This window comes from Amblyomma americanum, chromosome 1 (genome assembly GCF_052857255.1).
Source record: "Amblyomma americanum isolate KBUSLIRL-KWMA chromosome 1, ASM5285725v1, whole genome shotgun sequence".
Lineage (NCBI taxonomy): Eukaryota > Metazoa > Arthropoda > Arachnida > Ixodida > Ixodidae > Amblyomma > Amblyomma americanum.
The window spans coordinates 203,882,351-203,896,785 of record NC_135497.1 but is presented as its reverse complement, the minus strand read 5'-3'; the positions used below and the strand labels follow the sequence as shown (position 1 = coordinate 203,896,785).

At 45.8% G+C, this 14,435-nt stretch overlaps 1 long non-coding RNA gene across 1 annotated transcript; it reads left to right on the top strand.

Moving 5' to 3' along the window:
• The first annotated feature begins 7,918 nt into the window (after nt 1-7,918).
• On the top strand, nt 7,919-13,649 carry LOC144094721 (uncharacterized). Its single transcript, XR_013306551.1, has 3 exons — nt 7,919-8,367; nt 9,166-9,337; nt 12,686-13,649. It is a non-coding gene; the product is annotated as an uncharacterized LOC144094721 (long non-coding RNA).
• The last annotated feature ends 786 nt before the right edge of the window (nt 13,650-14,435 follow it).

The window sequence follows — 14,435 nt, the reverse complement described above, 5'->3', positions numbered from 1 at the left end:
GACGCAGAAAAGCCGGTGTCTTCGACGTCGGTGGCGTTGGCCGTGAGCGAAAAATCCCAGAAGCATTAATAAATAAAACCTAGTAGTATATTGGCCGAGTTGGGGAATCGAACCAGGGCCTCCGGAGTGCGATACAAGTTCGCTAACCACACCGTCACGCCAGCTCGATGGTTTGGAATGAACAAAGGCGCGCCTATACTTCGTCTCACAAGATGTTTGCAGCACTACGGAAGGTAGAGCTCTCTCGTCCAATCAGGGCTGCAGAAACGCAGAAAATAGTCCCTCGAATATTTGAGGAGTGTATGACTATTAATCAGAACAATAAGCATTGCAACTAAAAACATGATTTGGACAGGTATATTTAAATGGTAGGGAGTGTTTCAATCACTGGTGAAATTACCAGACAAAGCCCGTACGGACACAGCTCTGCGGAGGCCTGCTGCGAGGTAGTGATGCGTCGCCACTTTCCAACATGGCGTCGGACGAGTCTGTTGTGTCTCCTGTGTGGTCTACACCGACAGTGCGCTGTTTCCCCAAGCAGGCGAAGCAGGTGGCTTTAAATGTTCTTGAAGCGCTTCGCGTCGAGTGCGGGGGCAGTTGGAGTACAAATGCGCTCATCAAGAGGACGGCAAAACTCACGCAGGTGAGCGAGCGAACGCTTTACAAGTGGACAACGGAGACGTTGAACGCGGGCCGAGTGTTGTCACCGAAGAAGCGTGCTGGCGGAAGAGGCCGCGAGCGGACGAAGAAGCTGGACGATTTTGACCTGAGCGTGTTGCGAAGGGTGGTACACACCTTTTTCCAGAGAGGGGAAATTCCAACTATCGCGAAGGTGGTTGCGCATTTCGAAGAGGACGAAACACTACCAACCGTGTCCGCAGCGACAATGCAGAGGATGTTGAAGAAACTTGGCTTCCGATATAAGAAGCGCTCTCGGAATGCGATGTTAATCGAAGCGATGCACATTGTGCAGTGTCGCCGCCGGTACCTGCGCCAGATAGCGGAGCTGCGACGCCAGGGTAGGCCTATTTTCTTCACCGACGAAACGTGGGTTAACGCCGGCCACACGCGAAGTCGAGTGTGGACTGACTGCACCATCCAATCTGCACACCAAGCGCATCGATCCGGACTGTCGACTGGTCTACAAAACCCCAGTGGCAAAGGTGGCAGGCTTATTGTGACTCATTGCGGTAGTGAGCAAGGTTTTGTCGAAGGCGCAGCGGAAGTTTTCCGAGCGAAGAAAAACTCGGGCGATTACCACGAGGAAATGAACGGGGAACACTACGAAAACTGGTTCTCCAGGAGACTTCTCCCACTACTACCACCCGGCAGCGTTATAGTGATGGACAACGCGCCATATCATTCTGTGAAGCAGGATAAAGGGCCGCGGATGAGTAGCCTCAAAAAGGACATACAGGCTTGGCTGTCCGGAAAAGGTGTCGCGTGGAGCAGCGGCATGGTGAAGGCCGAGCTCATGCAGCTTGTCAGCAATGTGAACACAGGTGGGGAGCAATACCGTGTCGACTGCATTGCTAAAGCTGCTGGCCATCTCGTTGTGCGCCTGCCACCGTACCACTGCCAACTGAACCCGATAGAGCTTGTCTGGAGCGACGTCAAGGGTTTCGTGGCCAGCCAAAACAAGACGTTTAAGCTCCAAGACGTCGAGCCTCTGGTTTGGCAAGGCATCACGCAAGTGACTGTTGAGAAATGGAAGAATTACGTGCAGCATATTATCAGTGAGGAAGATGTGATGAGAAAACTGGACCACATCATCGACGATGTTGTTGACCAGGGACCGGCCATTGTTGTCAACCTGGAGGACGACACAACCAGCAGTGCTGAATTCAGTTGTTATGAGGACGATGAGATGATCGAACCCGTTTAACGTGCGTTGCCTCTCGCGCAGCACATGGGCTTGTTTTGCATTTCGCCACCATCGACACTCGGCTGCCTCCGCACGCTGGAGTAAATAAATTTATATGCACATGACACGATTACTGAAATTTACTGCGACGCGACAACAGAGGAACTGATGAGAACAGTACCCTGGTTGTCTCACATATATCGGTGGACACCCGAACCGCGCAGTAAAGGAAGGGATAAAGGAGGGAGGGAAAGAAGAAAGACAATATCTCGGTGGACACCCGAACCGCATCGTAAAGGAAGAGATAAAGGAGGGAAAGAAGCGAGAGAAAACTGAAAATTGAAAGTTCGATTTTGAGGAAAGGCGCGGCGCTGCGCGGTGGAACACCTGTGGCTCGGTGCTACTATAAATAGAGGTAGAAAGAAGCCACCTGGACATCAGGTGGATCGAGCCCCAGGCGCGTAGGAACACACTAATGTAGTGCGCGCCATCCTGATTGGACGAGAGAGCTGTACCTTTCGTAGTGCTGCAAACATCTTGTGAGACGGAGTATAGTGAATACGGTGTCGTCTTAGAAGGGCGCTTTTCCTTGACTTACGGCGCGGTTTGGGTGTCGACCGAGATATGCGAGACAGGCGTCATTTCCTTTCCTTAAAACTGATTTTATTTTCACTTTCCTTGCGTTACGGCGTGGTTCGGGTGAAAAAAATGAAAATTGGTTTTTAGGGAAAGGAAATGGCGCAGTATCTGTCTCACAAATCGCCGGACACCCGAACCGCGCCGCAAAGGCCGATTCACACGACGGACCGGTCGCCCGCGGACCGCGCATCACGTGCTCGTGTGCCCCCAAATTGAGACGCACGCTGTCGGCCCGCGGACTGGACAACCAAGGAAGTTCAAGTGCCTCTCCCCTCGCGAGAATTAGCGGCGGCCCGCGATGATGCGCGCGCTAGCTCTGGCAACCACCGCTTTTGCTAATATTTCGGCTGCCGCATTTCGCTGAGTGACGTTGAGCTGGCGCGCTGTTTTGACAAGCTGCACTGCGTTCGCTACCATGACAAAGCGATCGACGGGGCTAGCAAGACGGCCCATCCCTTATAAAAATGGCTATCACCTTTCTTTTGAATTTGTATTAACGTTCTACGTACACTAATAACCGTGTAATTACTTTTACATCCTCTCAACAGTTGTTGATAGAAAGTTGGTTGAAAGTTATTTCTTTGTATATACTCCTGTGAGTAGAAAGTTACTAGAAAATAGTTTTTACATTCTATGGATCTTTGTGAAAAGAAAAGGTAGTGGGACGTCACTTACCTGTATATTATGCGCTCAATAGAAAGTTGCTATAAAATACTGGTGCAGTCCGACACATCGAGAGAAATGAGTGAGAAACTGCATGGGGTTCGAGGTGATTAAATCTCTTGTTCGCATAACCGTGACATCTCACTTGAGTGCCCAGTAAAATCTCTTGCAGCTAGTTAACAATTTCCTTATGTCGAAAACCATCCAGCGTTTTTCGCAGCAAATTCAGTGGGAATCAAGTCAGGGTATAGAAACGTGTTTTCAAAACTGAAGATATTCTATTTTAATAAATTTTTCTTATTGCTTTCTATGCACTGTTGTGAGAAAAACATACTAAAACCGAAAAAACACGTTTGGTCATGCGACTAAAAGCCTAAAATAATCATGTACTATAGCCGAACACTTCAGAACTAATAAAGCAACCTTGAACACGAAATAAAAATTAGCCATCACATTCTGTTAGTTTAGCATATTTTGTTAGCACTTGTTGATAGGAAGTTGGTAAAATTTTTGTTAGTGTTTTCTATGTACTGTTGTCAGTAGAAATATGCTAGGAACCGAAAATTTTTATCATGCGAACAAATGTCTAAATTAAGTACTGCAGCTTAACAGGACAAAGCAACTAAAGCAACCTTGGACACGAAACAAATATGAGCAGTCACACTCTTTTAGCCGAGCGTATTCTATTAATATTTGTTGATAGGAAGTTGATGCAATTTTCGTACTGCTTTCTATACACTACTGTCAATAGAAATATACTAGAAAAAATTGCTTTTGAGGAAAGGGAATGACGCAGTAACTGGCTCATATATCTCGGTGGACACCCGAATCCGCCGTACGGGAAGGGATAAAGGAGGGAGTGAACGAAGAAAGGAAGAAAGAGGTGCCGTTGCGGAGGCCTCCGGAGCAATTTCGAACCCCTGGAGGTCACTGACGCCACACGGACGCCTTTCGCGTTTCAAAGCGACAGAGGAGCTTCGAGTATCGAAAAAGCTGTAAGAGCTTCGGTCCCATAATCTAGAATGTGAGCAGGAACAGCTTTGAGCACAGCTGAAGCACCGGCGCAGTGCGTCTTCTGCATTTCCAATAGCAGCTCCTTCAATGCAAACACGGTACGAAGATATCTGGCGAGGAAAAATGCGGTGATAATTTTATTTTCTATTTTCCCGTACTGCAATGACTGAGAAAACCGGGAAATAAATGCGGAGTTTTAAACTAAGTAGACGCGCGAAAGCATGTGATTATTCTTCGCCTCTGCTCACTGGCATCTGCATGTGTGTGTGTGTGTGTGTGTGTGTGTGTGTGTGTGTGTGTGTGTGTGTGTGTGTGTGTGTGTGTGTGTGTGTGTGTGTGTGTGTGTGTGTGTGTGTGTGTGTGTGTGTGTGTGTGTGTGTGTGTGTGTGTGTGTGTGTGTGTGTGTGTGTGTGTGTGTGTGTGTGTGTGTGAAGGAAGGAAGCCAACAGTCACCGAAACCAAGGTGCATAACGAAATGTGTTTATAATTTTTTAACTTTGTGGGGCTGACCAATGAGAGAACAATACGTCAATTAATCTGTTGTAAAAGAAGTTATTTATAAAGCAGCAGAAATATAAAAAAAGGAAAAACCGGGAACCAAACAAAGCAACGAGAAAACAACAGCATCATTGCAAAATATTACCATCACTGACATTCTCAAAGTCTTGCGACAGTTTGTTGAGGTCGGAGGGGAAAGTTATTACTTTTGGTCCCAACGTTAGTATGTAGTCCGCCACCCTAATCAGAATTCGGTGCACAGAGCTTTCTGCAACGTCAAACAGTGTTGCTAATTCCCTCATTGATGTTTTGTTTGCTGCATACCTGCGCAGTAACAAAAAAACGAATGAAAACAAAACAATCAAAAGTACAAGACACCTCCGGTCCGTCCCTGTCATTCAAGCGCTACAATTTGCAAGCATGAACCAGCAATCGCGAATTTCAGCGTTAGTGCGGTATGAACGAATGTACGAAATGTACCTGTTACTTTAATTTCTCTCATCGTTGAATGTGCACTGGAAGCATGCATAAATATTCACAAAGCAAATGGGAACAATTAACTCACCAAATGAAGCACAGAATGTGCACTTAACTTGAATTTGCTGGGACGCCGCCCTAGGTATGTGATGGGCAGAAGGCGGAAGTGGCAAAACTGGCAGTTAGCCAGCAAACAACAGATAGTGGCAAGCTGAAGTGCCCCCGGAACAGTAATTTTGCATAATAAAGAAACAGTTACACATCATTCCGTTTAAAAGGCGGCATGCAATTATTAATGCGGTATATGGCATACCTCTTCGGGTAAATACCTATGCACCACGTCTTCAATGAATCCGGTAACTTTCGGGCGTTTCGCAGGAATGCTAAATATGTGCTGGAAAGAAGGCCTAGCAGGCGAATATTTCCGTATCACTTTCGGAGCTTGAATCTTCAATAGAAGATTCTGCACTGCTACTGCTTTCCGACTCGCTGTCGTCAAGCAGAGCGAGCGCCAGTGCGTGATTCACTTTCGAGTCCATACCGCGGCGGGAGAAGCTGATCGTCTGCTACGGAGCGCGGAGAAGAGCCGGCGCGGCGGACGCGACAAGCCGCCGGAAATGAGGGGTGCCACTAGCGCCGCTGAAAATGAACGCCACGCAGACTTCCGGTCGGATCCGCGGATTCCGGCGGACCAGTCCCGACTGCTCCACGGAGCAATCTCGGCTCGGCAACCGCTCCCTGTCTGCGATTGGAAGACGCGATCCGTGGCTCAGATCTGCGTTTGGAACAGAGTTGCTCCGAAAAGAGCAGAAAACGCTGCTCCCGAAGTGCTCCAACGGTGCGATTGGAAGTCACCATAAATTAAGTACTGCAGCTTAACAGGACAAATCAACCAAAACATCCTTGGACACGAAACAAATATCAGCAGTCACAGTCTCTTAGCCGAGCGTATTCTATTATTATTTGTTGATAGGAATTTGATACAATTTTCATACTGCTTTCTATACACTGCTGTCAATAGAAATATACTAGAAAAAAATTGCTTTTGAGGAAAGGGAATGACGCAGTAACTGGCTCGTATATCTCGGTGGACACCCGAACCCGCCGTACGGGAAGGGATAAAGGAGAGAGTGAAAGGAGAAAGGAAGAAGGAGGTGCCGTTGTGGAGGTCTCCGGAGCAATTTCGAATCCCTGGAGGTCACTGACGCCACACGGACGCCTTCTGGGTTTCAAAGCGACAGAGGAGCTTCGAGTATCGATAAAGCTGTAAGAGCTTCGGTCCTACAATCTAGAATGTGAGCAGGAACAGCTTTGAGCACAGCTGAAGCACCGGCGCAGTGCGTCTTCTGCATTTCCAATAGCATCTCCTTCAGTGCAAACACTGTACGTACGAAGATATGTGGCGAGGAAAAATGCGGTGATAATTTTATTTTCTATTTCCCGTACTGCAATGACTTTGAGGAAACCGGGAATTAAATGCGGAGTTTTAAACCAAGTAGACGCGCGAAATCATGTGTTTATTCGCCTCTCCTTACTGGCATCTGCATATGCACACTAACGCGGTTCTCGATCGCTCTTCATCTTCACACCCTCTCTGCTCGGCAGCAGCGGGCGTGACGTCCTCTTCACATTGGCAACACCTGGCTCGACGCTCCTACGAACTAACCTGATCGAGCTTACCCAAGTCACTCCAAGGCTTCACACAAGATAATCTGTGTGTGTGTGTGTGTGTGTGTGTGTGTGTGTGTGTGTGTGTGTGTGTGTGTGTGTGTGTGTGTGTGTGTGTGTGTGTGTGTGTGTGTGTGTGTGTGTGTGTGTGTGTGTGTGTGTGTGTGTGTGTGCGCGCGCGCGCGCGCGCGCGCGCGGTTTGGTTTACTTTGTTTCCATGCCCACACTTCCAACGTGGTAAGCGTTACTTAAATAATGCCTTCCTTTCCCTTGATTCATGATTATACGCACTCCTTCGAATATCAAGAAATACTGTATATTGTGGGGCGGACGTGATGCAGAGCCGAAGACCACGAAAGGCAAAGCCAATAATTAAGGCAGCGAGACTGCCAGCGGGCCTCGCTCGAGTAAAAAGCGTGCAAGACGCTCAATGGCATGATGCACGCGCGCAGAAAACAGAGGCGATGCGGCAGCGCGGGCTTCCACTGTTTCACATGTCGCTCTAGGGCGGCGCGCGGACGCTTGCGTTCTCAAGGTACACACACATTCAGTAAATGGCACAAGGCACGACCGTGCGGCCGCGTTTCGATGGAGGCGAAACGCAAATTCCGGAGCCCTCCGCTACGGCATTTCTTTCTCAATTCTTTTCCACTCCCTCCTTTTTCTTTTTTTCACTCCCTCCTTTATCCCTTCCTTACGGCGCGGTTCGGCTGACCAGCGAGATAAGTAAGACTGTCACTGAGCCATTCGCTTTCCTCAAAACGAATTTTCATTTTCAAGCTGTGCAGCGTACAGCAAGCCACACAATTTGCGGAAATTAAAAACCGAAAAAACTGGAACTGGTCAACATCATCATTCCCGATTATGCGACGCAGTTACAGCGAAATAACTAAAGCCTTAGAATCAGAAATATAGTGCCACCGTGCAGCGACCGCGGCTCTCCGCCTGAGCCACATGGCTTGAACTCAGCTGAGTCGCCTGCAGCTACCTCGCGCCCAGAGCTTAGAAAGCTTTCGTTCGCAGCGCCGCCAGGAACAGGTGGTTGCGAGTAGCCACAATTTTTTTTACTACATCACTAATGATCAACTGCCTTCGTAAATAAAACAAAATTTGGCGCCGTTTATTGCATGACGCTTGTGGCAAAAATAACGTTACCAGTTTTATTTTAAAGCGTTTAACGTTACGCGACTTTAGCGCCGTCTTTTCTTTCGCTGGTGGTCGGGTTGAGCGCCCCATGCGTGCTATCGGCCGTGTCCTACACCATCTCTTTTAGTACGCTGTAACGCAGTCTTCGTGTCGAGTTTGGGCGGTTGTAGCTGTGGTGGCTTTCTTCAGCTTGTTTTTATTGAATGTGCGGCATCGTTGGTGTTGTGGTAGTGTTACTGCAATCGGAAGCTGACAGATGGCCCCTGCGCTTCGGAAGACGTTCTTACGCGCATGGAGCTCTCAAAAAGTGCTCTGACGTACCGCACCCAACACCACGCCGGCGCGGCCGGCCTCCGACGCCTGATAGAAGAAACGGCTTACCGTGATTGCTGACGAATGTAAGTACTGAAATGTAAAATGACTTTTGTGGTGTGTCGTCGGGATGCATGAGGGTTCTGAATGCATTCAGGCTTGGTCTTTAGGTCTTGTTCGCCGTGAGGTGCGAAATGCGAGCACGACACTATCGCTTGCAGAGAGGAGGTGTTTTGACACGCTTGTGTGCCAGCTATGCGGCTTTTAGATTCACCCCCTTGCGCTCTTTGCGTAAGCACCGTTGCGAATAAGTTATGTGATAGAATTTGGCTGCACGCTGAGAACTGTGAAGCGCCGCTTGACTCGTTATTGTGACTGAACGGGAGCAGCGCGTAAAAAGTAGACCAGTAGAAGGAAAAGTGCTTGTAGCGGCTTGCGTCTTTTGGTTCTGCTGCATGAGTGTTTACTCGATATGGAACATTGCCCGTTCTATGTCGCAGTCGTATGAAGTGCTACGTTTCTTAATACCTTTGGTCAACGAAAATACGTTTAAAAATAGCAGAACCACTCTGTTGCAGTGCACCTGAGGAAGGTTCTTTGTCGTTTTATTTGAATTACGTTCAATATACTGAATGTCATTCCCCATTTTCAGTCTCAAGCGATAAAATTATAACGTAATTCGCGAATAATAGCTCTAACGAAAATAATACTGGCTTTCTAAGCCATTTTTATGCATACTAATGGATGTATAGGTAATTGCTCATTAGCCTCCACTCCTGAACACATTGGACTGAACCGCTAGAGGCTGTAATGGGATGTTGCTTCTTTGATTATGTTTACGAAAGCATCTCTCTAATTCAGCCTTTCTTCAAATGCGTCCACAGTGAAGGACTGTACAGCTACCCCACCGGTATCATCACGCTGCTGTTGCATCTCCTTTCATCCGTCATTGAGCCAACGCTAGCTCAACCTGAGGTTAATGGCATCATCGACCTGCTGGTGCAGCCTATCAGCCATTGATACCGGATATCAAGCATGTCACCTGTAAAAGAACAGGTATGTGTGGGCATCACAGATAGTTTTTTTTCTTGTCTTTGCTTGTAGCCTGACAAAGCTCTTCTGGCCCAGGATGTATATTTCTCTTTCATTTGTTTCTTTTTCATCTTTTGAAAGAGCATCAAGAAGAAAGGAAAAAGGTATTGCGGGCATCATGAGAGCCCTGTTCTAATCAAACGCATTGTGTTATAGTATGTAATGGTTTTTTTACAGTTTTTATGCTCATGCTTCTGCTTGGGCATCTTGACCACAGTATAGACCAAATAAAAAAATACATGTGCTTCATGACCTTTCTACGGTAGCCTAAAAGCAGCAATTAAATTTCGTAGGTTTACTTCACCAGTACCTACCTGTTGCAAGGCACGGCATGATTGAAGTGGACCAGTGGTGTGATAACTGGCAGACATAGCAGAAGGGGTAATACATTATTGAATATTAGTGTTCAAGTGGAAACGAGAACAGAAAACTGGGCAAGTCGGAATGGATTCATCTTTAAGCAGCGCGAAACAGGACATAGTGGAAGAAACACGAGACGACACGAGCGCTAATTTTTATTTTTGACGTTCTTCAACAGCTGAGCATGGGGTAGGGAGTAAAACAGATCCTCCGCATCCATGCTAAAGGCATAATGTTTCTTGTCCTCCATCTGCGACAGGAAATCAACTACCTCAGTAGAGGTTTTTTTTTGAAGTGATGTTTATTGCCTCAGGGCATCAAAACTGTAAAGTGAAAGATGAGTAAGATGCCTAAATGAATGAAAAAAAGTTGAGCTGATCTGATGAAATCAAGAAGTGAACGATGATATGGACCCTGTGTCCATGCAATATATGAATCAGGATTGTCCGGTGAGAGTCCCACTGACGCCAGGTGCCGAATTCTCGTCGGCTTCAGCGCCGGGCAGTCCCACAACAGGTGGTGGATATCCGCCTCACAGTCTCTGTTCTTGCAGACTGGGCACCCTGGGCGGGGATATAAATATTTGAAATGCAGCCACTTGCGTGTCACAGCTGGAGTTAGGGCAACCCCGACCCGTATCCTCCGAAGCCCAACCTCCTCTGCACGGGTAAGACCACGGGGGAGGGTTACCGCACACGGATGGATTAGAGCACGTGTGAGGCGCCGGAGGTGTTCCTTTCTTGTTAAAAGTAGGGTGCTGTCATCCAGAGTGAGGACACGAGGCAAAGACGAATTTGGGGTCGAAAGGCGGGTCGCAGAATCTGCGCGGCTTTGTGCGCTCAGGAGGTCACACGGGACCCACTCAATACGGATTTGTTGTGGGATGCGTGCCGCTAGACGATGGATGTCTTGGCAGATTTCTGGAATGCGACTGACTCGGCGTAGTAGGTGTGTGACGCGAAGGGCGTCGATGCGAATGACAATGCGGGCCGTGGGTAGCATAGTAGAGTTCTTCACCATAAAAGGGTCGGGCAGCTTAAGGGAGCCTAAATGCCACTGCAAATAGCCTGAAACAGCATGCTGCCAAGTGTAACGCTATGATATTACTGCCGGAAAATGGACATCGGGTTTATGGGTCTTGAACGTATAAAAGAGGTCCAGAACCGTACCTTTTGTGTTGTTGATGGTGGCATATAGTCCATCCAGGCTCATTCTTTGTAACATATTTAAGGCTTGCTTCTTGACGGCAGCAGGCCTCAACACCACGAGTATAAAATTCTTTTTTCACAGCTTCTTCCTTCTTGGTGAACACATCTGGTGCGAGAACAGATAATCCCTCTTTGTTCGAAAGGAGAGGCCTCAAGCCTTCAGCTGCCAAGTAGTTGATCAATCCCTTCATACGTCTTGACGCCTTTTTGCCCTTATAGTTGCAGACGACTTCAGAGCACTCACTGACACACCTCTGTTTGTCTCCTTCGGGTCCGTAGTTGTATACGTGTCCCAGGGCATCCCAGGGCTCGTGTCGTCTCGTGTTTCTTCCACTACGTCCTGTGTTTCACGGTGCTTGAAGATGAATTTAAGTGGAACATTATGCCTTAGAAGCACAGGTGTGGCTAGCATGAATAATTCGCACCATACAAAATTAGCCTTGCATTTCGTGAAACACTGTGAAGCTTATATTTAGGCTGTACAGAAGAAAGGCATTTGTTCGATATGTCATGAGTGTTGCTGGGGTTATTGTTCTTTCACACTCCCTTTGTCACAACTTACTGCACTGTACAGTTCAAATGCATTTGGAATCTTTTGAACGTTTGTTCATTCTTGTTTTTATTCATACCAACATTCAATTACATGTTGCACTACACTAGCTGAGTTCACGTCAACAATTATTTCCATGACCTTAACCATGCCCCTTGTTTTACTTTAACCGACGCATTTGTCGTTGCCCACTCCTGAGCCATCAAGTTTTGCTATCAGCTGCGCAAACTATTTCATTAACTTTCAAGAGGCATTGCTACAATTAGTGGCTTGTAATTGCCTAATTACCTGGGTACTCATTTTTATCTTCTTTGGAACACGTTTCTTTGTTTACTTGTTTCCCTTGTATTGAGCATGCCCCTGCACTGGAGTGATGTGCTGCGGGACAAGAAATGTCAGTCCAGCTGCTCCCTTAGGGGCACTATGCTGAGGTTTTTCTCACTGGTAGGTCTGTGTGGCTTTACTTACAAGCATTGTATGTGACACAGTGTGTGCCTTAATGTTTAGATTTATTTGCTTTAGAAAGGGCCACTCTGGCACTCCCACAACCTTGCTCACCTGCGTACTATTTGTTCATACATTTTACCCTGACACGCCTGCTATAGTTCCAAATGGTGATACATTATCTACAGACAGGTAAATAAAGTGAACAGCTAGTAAGGTTGAGTTACTTTCTCCTAGCTACTTAGAGACACAAAGGTGCGCAAGTTATATTGTAGTGTTTCAGGTACTGCTTTTGAGAGCAAAAGCTGCCTGAAGTTTGGTATATACCAGTCAAGAAACATGAAATGATTTTCCCATTTGGTGGTGTGCAAGATATCTTCAAATGACTGGAATGACTAAATATCTCTTTATAGCAGCCCTATTAGGCACAACATGTTAATGTCAGTTCCTGTGTATATCAGTCTTCAAATGGGGGGGTAGAGTTGAGCACAGCAGCATGTTATGGCTTTTTCTTGTTCAAGGAAGCATTGCATTTATTTCTATTGTTGTGTCTGCTGCTTGTGCTGTTACTCAGCAACCTTATTAAACCTGCTCTGAATGCTGCGTGTTTGTGCTCATTACTCAGCAACTTTATCAAACCCACTCTGAGTGCTACGTTTTAGTTCCCATTTAGCCGATTTTTGCCTCTCCAAGTTTTGATTATGAAAGAATTCACTATAACTGTATACCTCGAATCTGTTTCTTACGCAGTTCTTTTGCCGCTGCATTCCGCCATGGAGGAACCTGCCTATTGGTGCTGTTGGTGCGCACATCTCATGGCTAGGATGCTACCTCTTCCTGCTTGTAACGCAGACAAGTAATGACAAGGGGCCTGGCTGATATTGTGGACAAGTGGCACGATGGCACACGAAATAACGGACCAACCAGGTCACTTTAGTATCCTTGTGCTATTATGTTTTTAAAATCGCCTCAAAGCTTGATATCTACATCATTGTGAACTTTTAGCATATATTTAGCAGGACTTTCATTCACTAGTGTTTGCAGCCTTGAATGTCAGTCCTAAGACAGTGTAAGTACTGTTTCACTGTGAGAGATTTTTTAGCTATTTAAAGAGGTAAACAATCACATCCTTAGAAATATGAGTCTAAATGTGCATATTGTAGTGCTGTCAAGTGTTGAAAAAGCATGTAGCTTTGATGCTTGTCAAAGGTAAAAGTCCACATCTAGTTACGTGAAGCTAATCATATGTCTGCAGTTCTAAATTGCTGTGCTTTAAGCTTGCTACAGGGTGCTTCACATCTTTCATTTTGTCACGAGTTCATTTGGCTACCTTGACTGTTCTCGATTGACAGACATGTCAGGAAGCTAAAGGAGAATCTGCCTTGTATTCTTACTCTTTAAGGAACAGTGCTTCACTGTGTGTGTATGTGTGTGCATGCACAGAGTTTTTCGAAACGTTTGTTATGTGGCTATTGGAAATTTCATGTTGCAGAAGTAATTATTTCACTTCTCTGTTGTACAAAGAAGTGAGCAGTAATAGCATACACACCTGGTGTTTCAAAGAGAATGAAACAATTTTCAAAAATATGCTTTTTGGGTTCAAAATATGGCTTTTGCAGCATAGTACTACAAGTGTTGGCAGACACTGGAAAGCCAGTGAATTTTATTTAATAAGCTGGTTAACTAATTTCTGGTAATAAACTTTTAACTATGAATGTTAAGGAACTGGTTGAAATTAAAATTTGTAGCCTGTCATTAGTAGTATTCATATCAGTGTTTAGAATTTACAAAACGCGATTACCCTCGCCACTGTGGCTCATCAAAATTTGACTGCATCATGCAAAAATACATGCGCTTTTGAAAGCATGCATGCAAAGCAACTGCTCCAGTGCATTATACTAGACGAAAAAGCCAAATTTTGTCGAGCCACAGCACAAAGGGTAATTGTGTTTTCAAAATTCTAAAGACTGATATGGCTATTCCTAATGATCGGCTGCAAATTTCTTAATTGCTACTAGATGCCTTACTTTAATAGTTAAAAAGTTTGTTGTTCGGTGATTCCACGAGAGATACTGTCTAAATATTTCAAATTTTTAATTTTTTTGAGTAATATATATATTATTCATATATTTTTCAGCAGCCCAGCAGTGAATTACGTTTTGTTGAAATGCTAATATTTCCGAAGAAAAAGTTTAAAATAAAATAAACGACCTAGTGGCGAAGGCAGCGTGATCTTCAAGCACAGTTCAATTTCACAAAGTTGCAGTGACGTAAGCATCTGTATAAGAAAGCCGTGATGTATGTTTCGTGCTAAATGTACAGGTGGGAAAGAATATGTTGGGCTTATTTCCACCATTTTGAAGAAGCTGTTGCTTACTGGGAAAAATTTTGAAAACAAATCTCAAGCGAGGCTATTTTCATGAATTTTTTTCTGCAGATATAAAGCACATCTTCAAATTTGCAGATTCTATAAGCATCGAGGGGCTAGAAAAGTGTACAG